This window comes from Mytilus californianus, unplaced genomic scaffold (genome assembly GCF_021869535.1).
Source record: "Mytilus californianus isolate M0D057914Y unplaced genomic scaffold, xbMytCali1.0.p SCAF_11, whole genome shotgun sequence".
NCBI classification, from domain to species: Eukaryota; Metazoa; Mollusca; class Bivalvia; order Mytilida; family Mytilidae; genus Mytilus; species Mytilus californianus.
The window spans coordinates 44,716,096-44,735,792 of record NW_026262593.1 but is presented as its reverse complement, the minus strand read 5'-3'; the positions used below and the strand labels follow the sequence as shown (position 1 = coordinate 44,735,792).

General features: G+C 31.1%; 1 long non-coding RNA gene across 1 annotated transcript in view; it reads right to left on the bottom strand.

The window, feature by feature from the left end:
• Positions 1-18,829, bottom strand: part of LOC127720172 (uncharacterized) — a 159,541-nt gene extending 140,712 nt beyond the window's left edge. The window contains exon 1 of the long non-coding RNA XR_007990650.1: positions 18,815-18,829. This is a non-coding gene — a long non-coding RNA (uncharacterized LOC127720172). The remainder of the gene's footprint in view (positions 1-18,814) is intronic.
• Positions 18,830-19,697: the final 868 nt, after the last annotated feature.

The following is a 19,697-nucleotide window of genomic DNA, read 5'->3' as shown; positions in this document are numbered from 1 at the left end:
AAACATGAACCTAATCCATGCCATAAAATTAGCCATAAAAGCACAAAAGATGTCTTTAATTGGTTAAATCATGAATATACTTTTTTTAGACAAAAAAGAAATAAATTTAAGAATCAATCATAACAATTTATAGTCTTCTGTAGAGATTAGATAGAATTAAAGTATTGCTAAGTAAAAAGATATCTTAGGCCAAATTTTGAAGAAAACAAAAACTTTCAATCTTTTTAAAATCCTACGGTTGATTACACTACAATGCATAGGAACACTATTTATTTCAATGTCAAATCTGAAGAAAAATTCTTTTTCTATATTGTTTGACCATAAACAACAGAAGGATTCACGTTTCGTGACTTTTTGTAATTTGATCAATACTTAGTTATAATATTATCAAGGAAGGAGAACACAAACATGCAGAAACGCGTCACAAAATCCACATACTATATAATGTATCGATAGGTACATGTTCATACATAATTTGTTATCTTTTTCGTTTATTTGATATAGAAACAATATATATTTTTAGGATCTTAAATGAAAATGACATTGAAACAATAAGAAATGATACATTTAGTGATTTGGGTGAACTTACAATCCTGTAAGTATATTTGTAGTTTGCATGTTATTGGTAGACTGAATCCCATTCTTATCATTTAAGTATAAAGTTTGTTTTTTTACAAGTTAGACGACAATTATTGTTTGCGATGACTTAACGTCTTGTTTCTTCGATTTGATCTTTTTTTTTTATCACTAATTGCTCATTTGAAAATATAAAGATGAGGATAAATTAAGATTCAGTCAAGCTTCAAAATGATAGAAATCCAGGAATGGCATATTTTTTTATTATTCTTTATTCTTATTTTTTATAAAAAGTATTACTTTAAAATTATGCTGTTACATGTGATGATATAAGATACATGATATCTTTATAGATCTTTGAAATCGAATAAAATAACACAACTGGCAGCAAAAGCCTTTAGATCTCTAACAAATCTGACACTGCTGTAAGTATCACTGTAGAAATCGAACAAAATGTAAGTCGAATTGATAATATTTTAACATCAATAACTTGTTATAAAGCTACCAGAACACATGTTTCTTGTGAATCTTTTCTTTCGAGAATATAAAACCTATGTTATCGTGCAATACCTATGCAAAAGCTCACCTTTCTACTGAACTTGCTTGTTGCTGTTTAGATTTGATGATTATACAAATTAAGTTATAAAACCTTTATGAAATAAAATACTTGCAGTAGATAGCATTTGATCATCAAACAATGATTGCTATGCTTAAATATTGTACAGGTTCATGCATCTGTAAATTGTGATATACATATCATGTGAATAAATGTAGTGCCTCTAGCTAGTATGCTTAGATTATATTATTACATATTTACATGAGATGAAGCTTAACATTTACTAACACTCACGTTCTACAATATAAATCATTTTCCTTTTTACAAGACATTTAGGGGGAAACTTCATCAAGGCAATTAAAGAGGAAGTGTTCTTTGGTTTGCATAATCTTAATAATCTGTAAGTTTATTTTAGAAGAGAGACGAAATATACCTAAGGGACATTTAATTTCTTTATAATTAGAGCTGATAAATAAAGGCAACAGTAGTATACCGGTGTTCAAAAATTGATTGAGAGAAAACAAATCCGGGTTACAAACCAAAACCGAGGGAAGCACATCAACTATAAGAGGAAAACAAAGGAAAAACAGGAACACCGAAGTGCAACAAAAACAAACGCCAACACACATTGAAACGAACAACTGCCATATTCCTGACTTGGTACAGGACATTTTAAGAAAAAATGGTGGGTTGAACCTGGTTTCATGGCATGCCAAACCTTCTGCTTTATGACAATGTTAAAAAATATCGCTAAAACACTACGTGACAGAAATGCAGCACACACATATTGAGACGATATATTGTCAATGAAATATTCGTTAACTCAATCTAATGAATGAAGAGACAAAATATAAAATATCTAGTAAAACCAGTTGCCAGCATTTCGATTTATTATTTAACTGTAGTAACTTAGAAATGCCTATGTTTATTAAATTTTTTATTTACATAAACGTTAATTTTAGCAATGTTTGCTTAAACCTTTGACTTGAAGATTGGTGTTGGTGACTCCTCTTTATAAATATAATTAATTGGGAATACGGAATAGGAACAGCAAATTTGAAAATGCATTCAACTTAACTTATGTTATATGTAGATATCAAACCTTTAGCTTTTGATTTTGCAATTTTATAAAGGACTTTCCGTTTTGAATTTCCCTTGTAGTTCGTTATTTTACTTTTTTTAGCATATGACACAAGCAGATAATTGAGGGTTTCTTTGACATTTTAAGGTGACCATGGAAATATCAAACTATTCAAATAAATAAATAAACTATACTTATAGTTTGATAAAGGTGTACTCTACTGACGACAAAACCAGTGGTTAAAAGACAGCTGTTTTTCATGAGAAATGCATTTAACGAAAATCGACCATATTTTTTAGATTATTGTGTATTAACCTTCTTCTTTCTGTTCTATCAGATACCTGGGTGACAATGATATCGAAAGTATTCATAATGAAAGTTTCCGTGGATTGCATAACCTGCAATTGTTGTAAGTAGTTAAACTTTTTAAATATAATATTCCATATACTGTAATGTATTACATCTCACTTTGAAAATGTTGTAAGACACTAGATGGAACATAAATCTAGGGAACAAGCGGGGTTGTTAATTTAGGGAACAAGTGGTTTTTTTTTTCAGATAGAACGACAACGTGGCAAAATTATATATATTCTGCAGGGAAAACGTTTAAATGAATATGCACCCGGAGGCAGGCTTAAGCTATCTCCTTAACAAATATGTGTATTATTTCAGCAAAAATGGACTTCACACTTAACTCCGAAACATATAAACTATACATATATCTATAAATACAACAAATTCATGGACAATACAATCTACAGACTTTTCAATTGCCTGAGTATATCAATGTCGAGTGCATTGTTTTTTCCATTTTCATCGGTGCTGTATCATATATTGATATTAAAGAATTCATTGACAACAACTTAGAGGAACATTGTTGAGAGTTGGTTTTTTTATCGCATTGTTTAGACTAGCATTCTTGGAATATACATATTTGCCCTTCTGGAGCACCTGAGATATCTATGTTGTGTTTTGTGTACTATTGTTTGTCTGTTGGTATTTTTATATTTTCAGCCATGGCGTTTTCAGTTTATTTTCGACTTATGAGTTTGAATGTCCATTTAAGTTTCTTTCGCTTCTCTTTTGCAAATGTTATCATAAAGTAAAACACATTTTATGGTCATTCACAACTATGAAATCTGTGAATAAATGTTTATGGAGTTGGTATTCATACTTGCACGGACACATCACATCAGTATATCACATCTTTGGGGAGTAAGGCGAAAAGTATCAATACTAGGTCAGTTCATTTAAAAAAAGGACAAAACGTGCGCAACTGGGTTTAGTTGTAAAACATATATACATTATTGTCAAGTATTTGCCAATATTCTGCTGTTTAACCCTAGATTGACTTTGACAAAACTTGAATTTATGTGAATCTATAGGCTCAGCAACTGTCACTAACAATTAAAGACAAACTATCGTTCACTAAGCCGTTAGTTAGATTCATTAAATATACAGCGAGATAGCCCTTATTGACTACAAAACGATTTGCAATGGTAATATAACTCATTCCCCTCTTAATGTTTAGAAATTGTCAAAGAAACCAATTACAGTATTTACAGAATGGGGTATTTGAAGATTTGTTGAACCTTGAAAAACTGTAAGTTTATTATTCTTTCATTGTATATTGCGTTATTGTAAATGCATTAGTACAGTTAACGTTTAGTTTTCCTCGCTATCGGTGTTTATATCTCTCAACATATTTGCAGTAATGCATCGCTGTTTTTGTCTCGCCTGACACGAAATTCGCAGAAGGTGAGACCTAAGTGTTGCTTTTCTCTCGGCGGCATTAACATTTGTTAAGTTTTCTGTTTAATTCAGTTTGATAGGAACTACTAGTGATACATTTGATAGATGAATGATATACTCTTTAAAGTTGCATTATCATTAAAACATATCAATTTAATGAATTTTTTGTTGGTTTGCCTCCTAGGTCACAGTCCAGTTACTTTGAACTAATTAGCAATTTTCAATTTTACGGGTTTTGCTTCAGTCTGATTGATAGGAACTACTTGTGATAGATAAAATATTTTCTTTAAAGTTACATTACTATCAGTACATATCAGTTTGGTTATTATTTTGAGGCCTTGACCCTTTATGGCATAGTCCAGCAACTTTTAATTAATCAGCAATGTTGCTATCGTTTAGAATGTCTTTTTCTAAACACTGCTTACAGTTCAACTCTTAATGTACAATTATATCGCAAAACCCCGAAAAGTTTTACTTTTAATGACTTTTGTTACATTCTTATTAAAGATTCACACAGGAAAGTTAATAATGAACATTTAAAATACGAAATGAACATTAAGGAAAAAACGTGGTTTGCAACCTTTTTTTGTTGTATCTAATTTTTTTACTCAAAAACAAAGTAACATTGTAACAGTCCAATTTTATTTTTTGCTTACAATAGTTTAGTGTATTCCTCAATATTCACAAATGCACATTTCCCTAAATTCACATTTGCTGTCGTTTTTGGAAAAAAAATAGCATCAAACGAACGAATCTTTGTTAGAAAAAAAAATCAACGTATATTGTCAAAAAAGAATGACATCCAACAGCTGCCTCTCGCTCTTTTGTCAGAAAATTTCATTTATTAAATGCCAAATCAGGCAGTTGTGAAAACATGACAAACAAAAACCTACTCAAGTTGACATTAATTTATGTTCAAATTGTATAACGGTGCACAAACATTTGTTTTCATTTCCTGTTCTGGTAATTTGTAATATATTATAGTTAACATGCACTAGAAATTAACAATTAAGGGGACCTAACTCCGTAATTTGATATCATTCTAACCAATAGGTATCTAGAGATTTCTAGAATTACCAGACAAGCAGAAACGAAAAACCTACAATTTCTTAATCTGGGTGAGGGTACCTAAAAATAAGATGGTTAGGTCGGTGGGTTTTTTCGGCCATGTTTTGAAGTTTGTCTAAATTGCTTAATTCTTACAAAGACTTGCTCTTAATAATTGTTTTTTTTTTGTTTTTTTTTTTTTTGCAAAGAGCAGTACAGTACACAAGTTACTTCTCATAAATGTACAATCGCAATAAAGTATAGAATCGAATTAACACCAAATATAAACTATAATAGATAAAAAATGTGATTCTATCTAACTGTTTAACAAAATACTTTTATGGATTAATTTTCCTTACAATCGTATAATTATTGAAATGGACACTTTTTATAATTGTATGCTTATTATTATTTGTTACAGCAGAATAGATGCGTTGAAGTATTACTTGAGTTATTAAAGAGACATTAAAGATTTGTAAATCAAAATAAAAAATAGATATTTCATCTTGTATGATATTTTACAATAGGCACTGCATTTCTTAAGGGTTTATAGATATGACTACCAATAAACCGAATCGTGTGAATGTAATTTGATACCATTATTAACCCATTCATAGCCTTTTCCGTTATCGCTTCGTCTTATAGTTTACGGTGGATCGTCAGTATATAATTCCTCAGATAGAATGTTCTTATACTTTACCAAAATGAAGATTGTACTATGCTTTTTTCAAAAATATTATGAAAGTGTGGGTCACTGTGCTATTTTGCAAACTGTATGTCTTGAAAAACTTTCCAAATTTGCATAGATTGTTCATGAAAAAACACATTTTTGTGAATAAAAAGATATCTATGAGATATAATTTTGAAATAAGATATGAGAAGATAGGTCTTATAATATGCTGTAAGAAAATATAAAGAAAAAATGTTGTCTGCGAACTTGTTTTCTTTCTACAAATAAAAAAATGAAAAATTCACTATCAACCCAGTGTAAATTTGTACTGTAAGAGTTATCTCCCCTTAAATGGCCAAGTTGAAAAAATGACTAATAAAAAAAAAAAAAAAATTGTTTTCGTATAAATATTTTGGAAAATGCAATGAACACTTATTTTTTTATACAAATAAACAGTCTTACACATAAATTGCAAATCTGTCTCAAAATTTGCAGATTAAGGCAATGAACTAGACCAATTGTGTACTGCTATTGTACAATCGAAGATGGCGGTATACAGTAAATCTACCTTAACTTTTTTTGTTACCAGTGACAGACACATTCTGGATTGTTATGTTTTTTTCCAGCCCTAGTTGGTCAATCACCGTCCCAAAGTATAGAAATAGAGTTGATCTGAATATTTCAATAGAAAAAATCATTAAGAGTTGTTTTTGGTGTTTAATTTTAGGACAATTAGTGTCTTGATCAAAATTTTTGTAAGCCTTTTTTATTGGATAACAATGCACAGTGCCAAAAACGATATCACGTGATCGAACATGGCCAATAAAAACATTCATTTATCTAATTCATATAAAGAGCTCTTCCGGAACGGTAATTGTTTAAAATTTAACTTCCATTTCACTCCAATTTACCTTGCGTAGAGGTCTTACACTCTCTTTTCTACTTAAATTGAAAATTATTTATTACCTAATTTTGTAGGTTTTCTTCTTTAAAATATTACGTGTCCCTAAATCAACACAATCAGTTATAATAAGCATTATATTGAACAAAAAGCAGTTTGGAGTATGTAGCACAATTCAGTATCAGACCTAAATATATAACAAGTGATATGAGCATCGGACTCTACTGCCTCAATCAAGTCACGTGTAAGAATAACAATCTCTAGTGGTAGCTGCAGCAGCGGGCTGGAATATGTAGTACGTCTCTCTATTCTTCTTTTATTAACTGTTTTATAAATAAACATCACCCAAATACAGACATAAAGTACTTTATTACTTTATTACTTTCAGCATCTTACTAAAAAATGATATATCAGATTTTGGTGAAGGAGTATTTAACCATCTGTTTAGACTGATCACGATGTAAGTTTATTTAGTGTTATATTTAGATAGGGAAAGGACAAGGTACGATAAGCATCAGAGAACGGCCCCGAATTTTCGTTCAAATTCAAAGTGAAGTGCCATAAATTATAATACTATATTTTTAAAGTTTAAAACATATATTTTTTGTAAACATCAATAGGTTTGTCAACTTCCGCTGATATAAGTCATGCTATGTTGATGTAAACACCTCAAGATTCGCAAAAAGGGTAGAAAAATGGCAGTTTCCAAACCTTTTTCTGCATTATAAACTATGAGCGTACCTACGGCCCACGATCATATTTATATCTGACATTCCTTGAATGTAAATGTTGCTGCAGTTCAAATATCTTAGTGGGACGTAGGTACGCTCATAGTTAAAAATTAAAAAAGGTGAACACAATTGTCGTTGTTTTCATTGAATCATCGAAATATTTAAACGAACTGCGGACCGGAGATGATTTCCGGTATTCACTGGATCCGACGACAGACTTTTCTTCGTGCTATAATGGCTAGTTTCTTTATGGCTTAAACTTGATATCTACGGAAAAAGGAACACAAGATATTCCTGTATTTATTATTGTATGCATTTAAATTGAGATTTCAGCAGACCGTCGAGTTTTGACTCAAAATCAGAAGAAACTGTGACAAACTTTGGGAATGTAAATGAAACCAAAGTTATTTAATTACTGGTTCATACTCAAACAGTGACTATTTGAATAAATTTCAATATTTAGAACACTGTGAAACAGCCGTTAATCGTGGATAAGCATGTCGAAGCATAAATATGATTTTTGTAATCTAAAAACTGCAGAGATTTGTTAAGCATATCTCCGTGGAATGGTGTTTTTAAATATAAATTCTTTACCCAACAGATCGATATTGGTGTCAACATTTAATTTTAGTACAACTTTACCCTTCAGAAACACGTATTTTGTTTGATAAATGATGAAATCGTCGCTCTGGATTGTATTAATCTCCGTAGACGCTTTTGAGAAAAGTGCTTTCTTTCACGTCCGCATTTCTTTATAGTATGGCATGCTAAGTGACATTTTAGGCAATTATTACGGATGGCGAAAATAAATTACAGAGTTGTGAATAGTAACATGCATTGTAGTTCATTCAATTTTAATTTTTAATTGTGTAAGTGTAACAGTCATAAAGACCAAACAAAACTATCCAACACTATTATGTATCTTGAGTATATTTTTGGTCATGGTGTCGTTTGTATTTAGTGGACTTATGATTTGTAATTTTCCCCCGCCTTCCCACCGCTCTTTTTCAACGACAACGCATGCCACTTCGAAATTCTTGTTTGAAAATTATTCTCTACATTATTTTCCGTCATAAATATGCATGAAGTATTTGCCACTGGACGGTCAGAAAACAACATTCAATCAATCATATCTCCTCTTAAATTACAGCACTATAAAGACTTTCAACATATTTTAATAAATAAAAGAATCGTAAAATGTTTTAATCAGATATTCACACGTCAAAGAAAAAAAAGAATACTGAATATCAAAGAAAAAAAACCGCATCATTATTAAAGATTTCATGCTTGTAATTTTGTACGCAAGACGCATGTTTCGTATACAAAAGACTCATCAGTGACGGTCGAATAAAAAATTCAAAAGACCATAAAAGGCTCAAAATTCCGAGACGTTTTGCCAAATACAAATAAGTCCTCAAGATTCGCAAAAAGGGTAGAAAAATGGCAGTTTCCAAACCTTTTTCTGCATTATAAACTATGAGCGTACCTACGGCCCACGATCATATTTATATCTGACATTCCTTGAATATAAATGTTTCTGCAGTTCAAATATCTTAGTGGGACGTAGGTACGCTCATAGTTAAAAATTAAAAAAGGTGAACACAATTGTCGTTGTTTTCATTGAATCATCGAAATATTTAAACGAACTGCGGACCGGAGATGATTTCCGGTATTCACTGGATCCGACGACAGACTTTTCTTCGTGCTATAATGGCTAGTTTCTTTATGGCTTAAACTTGATATCTACGGAAAAAGGAACACAAGATATTCCTGTATTTATTATTGTATGCATTTAAATTGAGATTTCAGCAGACCGTCGAGTTTTGACTCAAAATCAGAAGAAACTGTGACAAACTTTGGGAATGTAAATGAAACCAAAGTTATTTAATTACTGGTTCATACTCAAGCAGTGACTATTTGAATAAATTTCAATATTTAGAACACTGTGAAACAGCCGTTAATCGTGGATAATCATGTCGAAGCATAAATATGATTTTTGTAATCTAAAAACTGCAGAGATTTGTTAAGCATATCTCCGTGGAATGGTGTTTTTAAATATAAATTCTTTACCCAACAGATCGATATTGGTGTCAACATTTAATTTTAGTACAACTTTACCCTTCAGAAACACGTATTTTGTTTGATAAATGATGAAATCGTCGCTCTGGATTGTATTAATCTCCGTAGACGCTTTTGAGAAAAGTGCTTTCTTTCACGTCCGCATTTCTTTATAGTATGGCATGCTAAGTGACATTTTAGGCAATTATTACGGATGGCGAAAATAAATAACAGAGTTGTGAATAGTAACATGCATTGTAGTTCATTCAATTTAAATTATTTAATTGTGTAAGTGTAACAGTCATAAAGACCAAACAAAACTATCCAACACTATTATGTATCTTGAGTATATTTTTGGTCATGGTGTCGTTTGTATTTAGTGGACTTATGATTTGTAATTTTCCCCCGCCTTCCCACCGCTCTTTTTCAACGACAACGCATGCCACTTCGAAATTCTTGTTTGAAAATTATTCTCTACATTATTTTCCGTCATAAATATGCATGAAGTATTTGCCACTGGACGGTCAGAAAACAACATTCAATCAATCATATCTCCTCTTAAATTACAGCACTATAAAGACTTTCAACATATTTTAATAAATAAAAGAATCGTAAAATGTTTTAATCAGATATTCACACGTCAAAGAAAAAAAAGAATACTGAATATCAAAGAAAAAAAACCGCATCATTATTAAAGATTTCATGCTTGTAATTTTGTACGCAAGACGCATGTTTCGTATACAAAAGACTCATCAGTGACGGTCGAATAAAAAATTCAAAAGACCTTAAAAGGCTCAAAATTCCGAGACGTTTTGCCAAAAACAAATAAGTCCGTAGTTTTTCAAACTATTCAAAGTTTTGTAAACAGTTGACCATATCAATGATAATTCATGCATGTTAACACAGAAATGCTGACTACTGGACTTCTTGTTACTGCATGGGTTGTTTGTGTCATTATTTTTAATGTGCTAGCTCATAAGGTTACAGTACGCAGGAAGACATATCACTCTACCTGAACACTATATATTTTGACTCCGACCCAACTAGTCTTTGCATTTACACCTTAATGCCTCGTGATTAATGGAAAATCAGCAATTACCCATTTTAAAGTCTTTGATGAAGGGTGCATTTAGTAAGAATCCCTATTATATCAATCCTCGCTTAAACATACGCATCCACCAATATATTTGACTTCTGCAATCATATACTCTTATAAGAAACTTGCATATCCAAGTATAATTGTTCATTTTGATAAACAAATTATAAAAACGAATAAATACAAAATGCAAAAAAAACACATACTGTGAGTTTTACATGAAATTTAACGAATCATTCGACAACGACTGGAAAGAGAAACCATTTTTCGTCATCGCCAGTATCCACATCATAATTACAGATAAATAAACATTGTTCAATATTTCATTTCGTCGTGAATGAAACAGCAGTTTATGCAGTACTCAGTTCTCACTTTTCTTTATCATGTCTCCCTTGCTTCCAAGAAGAAATAAATGGATACATTATGTTTAACTAAAGTATTCGTCTTCTTCTTTTTTCTGGATTTTATTCTCAGACACACTTGTACGAGCCGACACTTATTTTATTTTTTTGACATTGACATGATATTTGACATAAAGTGTATAACCATGATATATCACATCAGTCTAATATCATTACGACCCTTACCGTTGATCTCAAGGTCAAAATAATTGATTTTTTGTTCTTGACCCTTGACTTTCAAGGTAAAATAATTGAGTTTTATATGTCCAACCTTAAAACCATTAACATTCTTTAATATCAATTTCTCTTCACTGCACCGAAGGAATAATTCCTTGAGGTCGAATACCCGTTATATAATGAATCGTTAAGTATCTCCAAAATGGTTTATATCCCCACCCATTGCCTTGATAAGTCATTTCTAATTCACCATAGGTTTTGTACCTAGGAGACACATTCATATCCCCACCCCTACATCATATTAATTCTTAATTGCCTGGATTAGACATTGTATTCCAGACGAGGTCTGTTTGTGGTACAAGCCACGTCTCTTTCATTTCATTAACTGTTAAATATCTTTAAAAACTGTCCAGACCCACCCCTAATTAGTAAATCTTTAAATTTTTGTTTTTATGAATAACCTTCACATTGTCACATGGGTTTTGTAATTGTCTTTGATTTAAATATGTTTGCTTTTGCTAAGCAACATGTGGGTTTCTATGCTCGATATGGAATTCGTCAAAAAAGATTTATTATAAACTAGATGTTAATATTACAGTGTAACACCATTTGTAAAAGATTATCCTTCCAAAATTACTAAATTCATACGTCAGATAACATAAAGAACCCATTATTGAATAGTTGATATGCACTTGTTATGTAGCTAAGTTGTTGCTAGGCATTAAGTGAACTACAATTGAACTAACTTTTCATTTCTAACTAAAAGTTGTTAATAAACAGACAATCTGCATTGCATTCAATTCAATTTGTTCGATAAAATGACTAATTGATTTGTCTATAATTCAAACATTTGTTTTGTTTTTTTTTTTTGCTGTTGATAAGAAACATTTGTGTTGCTATTCTCAATAAGGAATTTGTTAAAAAAAAAACAGATGTATATGATAGTACATTGGAATGAAACACCACGTGGAAAAGAAAAATATTCGAACAACTGCTAAATTCATACTTCAGATGGGGAAAACACCCATTTCTTTTTGTTAGGTTGTTTTTAAGCATATAGTAAACGAAATCAAAGGGACTTTTCATTTGTGACTTCAAGTTCTTCTTGGACAAACAATATTATTTAGAATTATTTCAATTTGTACTGATACAGCAATATATCAAATTAATATATGATAATGTTGATATTTAATTAAAAAAAAACACGTTGCTAGGCAACCTTCCTTTCACCGAAACACAATGAAATAATTGTTTTTTTCAAGTTTCTATACTAAGACCATCAATGATATTAATATAAACTTATTTGGAGAGGGGGCAAAAAAAGCTCCTTATCGTTCCTTGTTTCCTTTGAAACAAAGATAAGATTTTACACATTTCATTTTCGTATTTCTTTGTAATGAGTTCACATAAACAGATAGAATTTTGTACGTCAGACTTTGTCAGCAAAATATTTAAAATCAATGTAAACCTTGTGAATGGAAATTACTAGCGGTTCATATATTTCAAATAGCAACTGCAATGTAGTTTCCTTTTTCTTTCAAGTGTATTTATAACAATCATTTAATTTCGTATACATTTTTATACTGAAACAAAATAAACTTTGGAGCACTTTTCAAAACCATTATTCAATAATTTCCATTTTTTTTTTAGGAAAGTACAAGTGAATCTGCTTCATATTTTGAGAAATGGAACTTTTGAAAGAATGTTGCATCTTCAGCACATGTACGTAGCTTTACTTAGTTTCATTCAGAAGGCTCCTATGAGAACGAAACCAAATATGCTAACAAGACATAAGGAACACAATACTTAACGTCTGTTATTGTTTGATATGAACAGATAAAATACACGAAATCAAATCCATCCCCTTCATATCGACGAAAAGTAAACTTTCAAATTCTTTCTTATTCTGAGTTCTTCGGTTTCATTTGTTTATACATTTGTTAAAGGAGATGTGAATGTCAATGTGACGGCTTTCGACCTAAGACCAAGGCACAAGGATGTACACCTCTACATGTAACCTGTGATCCTGCCTCGCTCCATTTAAAGTTCATATACACTTCAATTATATCTTCAAAATGGATTCGCGGGATTTGAATATCGGTATCCTAATAATACAAATGGAGTACGATACGATATTCGTTTCTTATCACAACTGATATAGGGTTGCTACTTATAAAGAAGAAGTTAAACTAAGACCTTCAAGTCGGAGTTAGAAAATTTTATGGACGATATCACGAGTTGGTTGACCGCTAATGAATTTCACTGAGGACCACGGATATGTTCGATTGTCGTAAAAAATACCCCGTCTCGGTGACTTGAATGTGACATTTCCGAATGGGAATTGTCATTGAATTTGTAATAACATGAACAAAGCAATACGGAGGGTGTCAAATACCGGTGTTTTCAGGGGCTCGTGTTGCTCAGTCTTTATTTGTCTATGTTGTGTGTTTTGTAGACCTTTCGTTTGTCTGCTTGTCGTTTTGTTTTTCCTTACCCATTACGTCGCCCGTTTGTCTCCGATTTATGAGATTGAACATACATGTTGTATCTTTTGCCTCTCTTTTGTTTATTATATCTTATCTTACTTCAACAATATTTCGAAACCATACCGTAGAGTACCCGAGATATGTAAATATGAAATAATTAGTATAGTACCATAATCAAATGATAATATTAAACGAAAACAATTGTAAGAGGCGGCAACCCACGACAAATACAGGATTTAAGGCACATGCTTTGGACATGCATACAAGGAATTTTTATTTAGCAACAGACTGACAACACTTACATATGAAGCATGTATCTTTCAACTGATAACGTATACCAAAGGTTGAGTTTCATATCAGAATGTAAAAAGTAAAATCACAAAAATACTGAACTCCCAGCAAAATTCAAAAAGGAAAGTCCCTAATCAAATGGCAATATCAAAAGCTCAAACAAATCAAACGAATGGATAACAGCTGTCATATTCCTGGCTTGGTACAGGCATTTTCTTATGTAGAAAATGGTGGATTAAACCTGGTTTAAAAGCTAGTAAAACCTCTCACTTGTATGACAGTCGCATCAAATTCAATTATATTGACAACGATGTGTAATCGATAGCGGATATTTTATTTCACGGGTTTCAATGGTAATTGTTAAGTTGTCCATATATACTATATTTGAAGCACCATACTGTGTTTGACCGTATTAAAATTCCTGTATTACAGTTGTTGTAGCCATACATCCGTTCTTCTCTCCTTATTCATGATGTGACTTATATACTATAGGAGTAAGAAGACGTATGTCACATGTGCAGCAGGATTTGGTTGTATCTAATATTTTGCATGGCATTATTTGTTCGTTTCCTACTTATGAGTTTGAATATTTCTTTGGTATCCCCCGTTTCTCTTTTGTGTACTCTAATCAACTTTTTACCCAATTTATACCTGTGGACTATGAATCGATTTACCGTTTTTCGATTTATTACATTTTATGAACGGGTTCGTCCTCCTCAACATTGCATCATGAAATTTACCATCCATAATACCATTTGTTGATATACCTATTGTTGTTTGTATAAAAGATTCAATTTTCACCAACAGTAATATTTTCAAGAACTTTGTTTTATTTTTCCTGTCAGACAATTATCAAGAAATAACATCAAACTGGTTGAAAAGGGTGTGTTTCGAGGACTTTACGAATTGGAAGAATTGTGAGTTGCATTTTTCAATATAAAAAGACGGATATATACTTTTTGAATTTAACTAATGACTTAATATATCATGATTCAATTTGCAGGATTCAGAAATAGAGTGTTCTGTGTGTATTTATATTGTCTATGAATTTGTATAACAGTTGGGCTTTGATAAATTTCCTGATTATGTTTATCATCATGATTATTTTCCTAATTTATAATCATCTTTTGTGTTTGTATTATATTTTAAATCAAATCTTAACTTCCAAGGTTAAGAGGTGCCAAACTTTAAAGTTTGCTACAGAAACTATTGGATTCCCATACTGATATAGTTCTTTAGTACAATTCGTGAAAGATAAGTGGTTCATGCATTGGCAGTTAACTTTTAAACATATATGCACAGTATAAAGCTTATCATTTCCGTAGAATATTTTGAAATCAAAAAGGAGCTTCTTTCCTTGTTCATTGACTGTGAATTTGTAATAAAGAAAAACACAAAGTATTTAGGTACTAAAACTACATATTTATGTGTTTATATTTCTATAAAAAAGGGAACCCTAACTAACTTACTGAGTGTAAACAAATTCGTAACTAAAGTTTGAAATGATAGGTATCAAACCACAGGCACTTGTCTCTGAAAAAATAATTACCTAATATATACTTTAATTTAACACAAGGTACTTAACTCGGATATTTAAGAAATGTCACCCGGTCACGAACTCCCGTTATATTTTGATTTTGAATTGTCTATCCCACTGAAACTTGTTATCCCGTAAATCTACAAAATAGTGTATTACGTGCCTATTTCTATTATCGGAATCATTCGTATTAGGCCTTCAAAGTATGGCAACCTTTACCATTTCGTCTTCTCACAGCCTTTCAAAAATATTAATCTCGCAGTAAATGGTTAATTAAAATTGTCCCTTTGGTATCTTTTCCGTCTCTTACACATATCTCGGTTTCCGATTGGTCAAATCTTATTGCTAAAATAAATCTTTTTTGGAGTTATCTCAACTTCATATGTAAAGTCCGGCGAGAGTCTAAATGACATTGTTGGAATTGGAACATATGAGTTTAAAAATAAAAAACCGTAACTCATAAGGCATACTTTAAATAACACTAATTAGATTTTTTTCAAGTTATCTTTTACAAATTTACTATCTGGATTATAAGTTATATTCAGAGAAAAACGAACGGGTTGTTGGGAACACAGATCTCAGTTTCCGATTAGTCAAATCTTATTGCTAAAAATAAATCTTTTTTGGAGTTATTTCAATTTCATATGTAAAGTCCGGAGAGAGTCTGAATGACATTGATGGAATTGAAACATATGAGTTTAAAATAGAAAACCGTAACTCATTAGGCATACTTTAAATAACACTTATTAGATTTTTTCAAGTTATCTTTCACAAATATACTATCTGGATGATAAGTTATATTCAGAGAAAAACAAACGGGTTGTTGGGAACCTGTTCGGAATATATTCCAAATTAAAAGGCAATTTGATTTCTATAATTAGAAATATGAATTCTTTGTTTAAAGTGATGCGCCAAACTGTAAAACTGTAGCCTAGTCACTTTATGACCAGTTTGTCAGAATTTTTTTAATTTTCAGATGGGTTTTTCATACGCCAAAGTTACCGCTGATTAACTCTTAACACATCTTTTATATTGCATTTCGTTTCAACTTTTGTGCAAGATTCTAAACTCAATATCTTATGGACAAATTAAAAAGGCCCCTTTAAAATTAATTAAACGTTATCACTTAATCTCAAATGCATTCAGAGAATCAAAATAAAAAAGAAACGGCGGTTATTTCTACGAAAATGTTATGATCTATCAAGGCAAACAAAATTATCACTAGAATAATAATACGGTTAAATAAGCAATCGTTAGTTTATTTATCAAAATTTATGCTTGAATTATTATTGATATTTATCAATTCTTATCTGCAGATGGATTGCCTTCAATTTTTTGAATGATATATCTGGTTTGTTCGAGGATTTGAAGGAACTGAAAAGCTTGTAAGTTTGAAATTAATGAATATATAATGTACTGACAGGGCAATTTTGATCAAATTGATTGTAAAAACTGATGCTTGCGTAGATATTGTCCAACCTGAAAAGTCTGGCTAAGAATATAAAAACAATATTTGGTATTTCTAAAAATAACAATATTTTAGTAAGTTTTGTCATACCTGAACAAACACCCCATCTAGTCACGTTATATCAGATTCGTTTAGACTTCTCAAGAGAGTTCAATAGCTGTTTTACCAGTTCTAAACAACACATGACATATTTCCAGAAAAATTACATAACAAAAAATAACTCAGCTAGAAACGAAATATCTGAGCAAATAATTGTGTATCGATCTGATGAGTTAAGCCCTTCTCATCGGATTTTAATTGTTTGTTCTTATTTTGTACAGTTACACCACTATCACAGTCTAGGGGGGATTTGGCGCAAACAAAATAGTTTATCGCCGTTACGTTATGTGCGTGCCTGTCCTTAGTCAGGAGCCTGTAGTTTGTTGCTGTATATCACACTGTTTTTTGTTTATTGTTTTGTGCATAAATCAGGCCGTTAGTTTTGTTTTTACATTTTACATTTCGGGACCCTTTATAGCTGACTATGCGGTATGGGTTTTGGTCATTGTTGAAGTTCATACGGTGACCAATAGTTGTAAACCTCTGTGTCTTTTAGTCTCTGGTGGAGGGTTTTCTCAATCACACCACATCTCCTAATTTTTATATTAAAATCCAAAAACAACTAAAATTCTCTATATGATATTTTTTTACCATCTTATTTTTAGATCAAAATAAAGTGTCATTCCAGTCAAAATTCATTTTCTAAAGTCAAAAATATTTCTTGTCCCTTACATATATCTTATAAACTTGCCTTTTTGGAGCACATGATATTAACCCTAGTTTTTGGTGGAGTACATGTTGGTCAGTATATAGTTTTCTGTGTAGGGTTTTCTGATAATTGTTGTCGTCTATCGTTATGCTGGCACGTTGTTGTCAGTTCTCTTTGACTTATTAGTTTGAAATTTCTCCTTGGTATCCTTTGAAAAATGTTTACTTAACGCAGAGCTTAAAATTTGAGACATTGTTTTGATCGTTCAGTTTTCAATTGCAAGATGTTGTTTTTATGTTTTGTTCATGTTGATTGGTTGCTGTCCCATTGAATTGTCAGGAAAATTTCAAATTCGACAATTGCAAGTAACGTTATTTATTCTATACATAACAAGTACAGTGAGTACTGCAATAATATTACTTGTAAAAAGTATAACAAAAATATTGAACTCCAAGGAAAATTAAAAAAGAGGAGGTCAATAAAAATTCACAAAATCGAACATTGGACATGGTAAAACAAAGGAACGAATGGAACTGTATTATTCCTGACTTGGTACATGCATTTTTCGAAGAAATTAGTGGATTTAACTTGGTTTAATAGCTAACTTAACCACCCACTTGTATTACAGTTGTTTATAGCTTCGTTGTATTGATAAAACTGAGTGAGTTTGTGTTTGAAACCATCAGAGAATATCAGCTTTCAGCCTATAGTAGTCAATTTGGGGTAAAAAAAAAACATTCATCAGTTGTTGACAAAAAGTGTATTGAGGTTGCTATCCTGTCCTGTAGTGTCCTGGTCTTCTTATGAAAAACTATATATTTACTGCATTTTAATTATTATATTGGTTTTTTTTCATATTATAAGAAACCTGAGACACAATCTGATAAAATCGATAGATATAAAGATCTTCAAAAAACTAACAAAATTAGAGTATTTGTAAGTATATACATTTTTAACTAATTCCTGAAATAGCAGTTACATTGCAGATGTCATTATCAAGAAATAAAAGTGTTCATTTCCATGACTCTTATTAAATATTAGTGCATGTTTGTTTCATTACAACGCTTTCTTCTATACTATGAAGTTTCATAAAACATTATATCCTAGAACGGAATGTTGGTATGCACTACTTTTTTATTCAAAGGTCAAAACATAGGATTGCGCGACATATTTTCAACATTTACATGCCCCGAACTTCTAAAAGTTTAAACTTATACTAAATTCTGTACTACCCCTACCTTCACTTTGAGAATTCCTCAGAATTAAATTTTCACTGTAACCATGTGTTTTTATACTGGAAACATTCCCAAGTGATTTTCTATGAGATGAAACATAGAGATCATATCTAGGAACCAGTACGTAAACAAAACAAAATATCTATGAATATTATATATCTCCCAAAAGAAGCGTGGCTTGTGAAACAGCTGTATTTACAAAGTGCAACCTAAAGCCGATTTGTAAATACATTTATTGAGAAAAGGAATAACGATTTGTAAATAAATTTATTGAAAAAAGGAATAATCATGTCGATGAAATTGAGACAGGGATGGATTAGAACACAAATATGTAACTAATGTCCATAAATAGAAATAACTCGGTTTTTACTCTCAATTGATTAAATGACGTTTGATGTCATGTGCTGAGGTTTAAAGTCTTATACAGGACTTAATGTTATATGATCCTGGAACTTCATTTGAACTATATCAATATACTGAGAGTAATTTGAATGACGTTTTGTTGTTGTTTTATAATTGAAAACATGAAATACAATTTTTGTTAGAACCTAGTAGTTATCATTATCACTCACTTTTTACATTTCTGTTAATCAAATAATTGAGGGAAATATGATGTTTTAACGACCGATCTCCATGCATTGGAATATTTCTTATATCTTTTACATGGAGTTCCGCTTCAGATACGAGATTTTCCACTCGATAGAATAAAGTTAAAACAAATGTAAAAACAAATCAGTTTTCATGTTACCCAATATGAAAAAGAACATTATCATAACTGTTAATAATCCTTAAAACTCAGAATTGTAAGAAAAAATATCATTTACATAATGGTGCATACAGTAAAAATATATTTTCTTTGTAGGGATCTTTCGGAAAATCGGCTCAT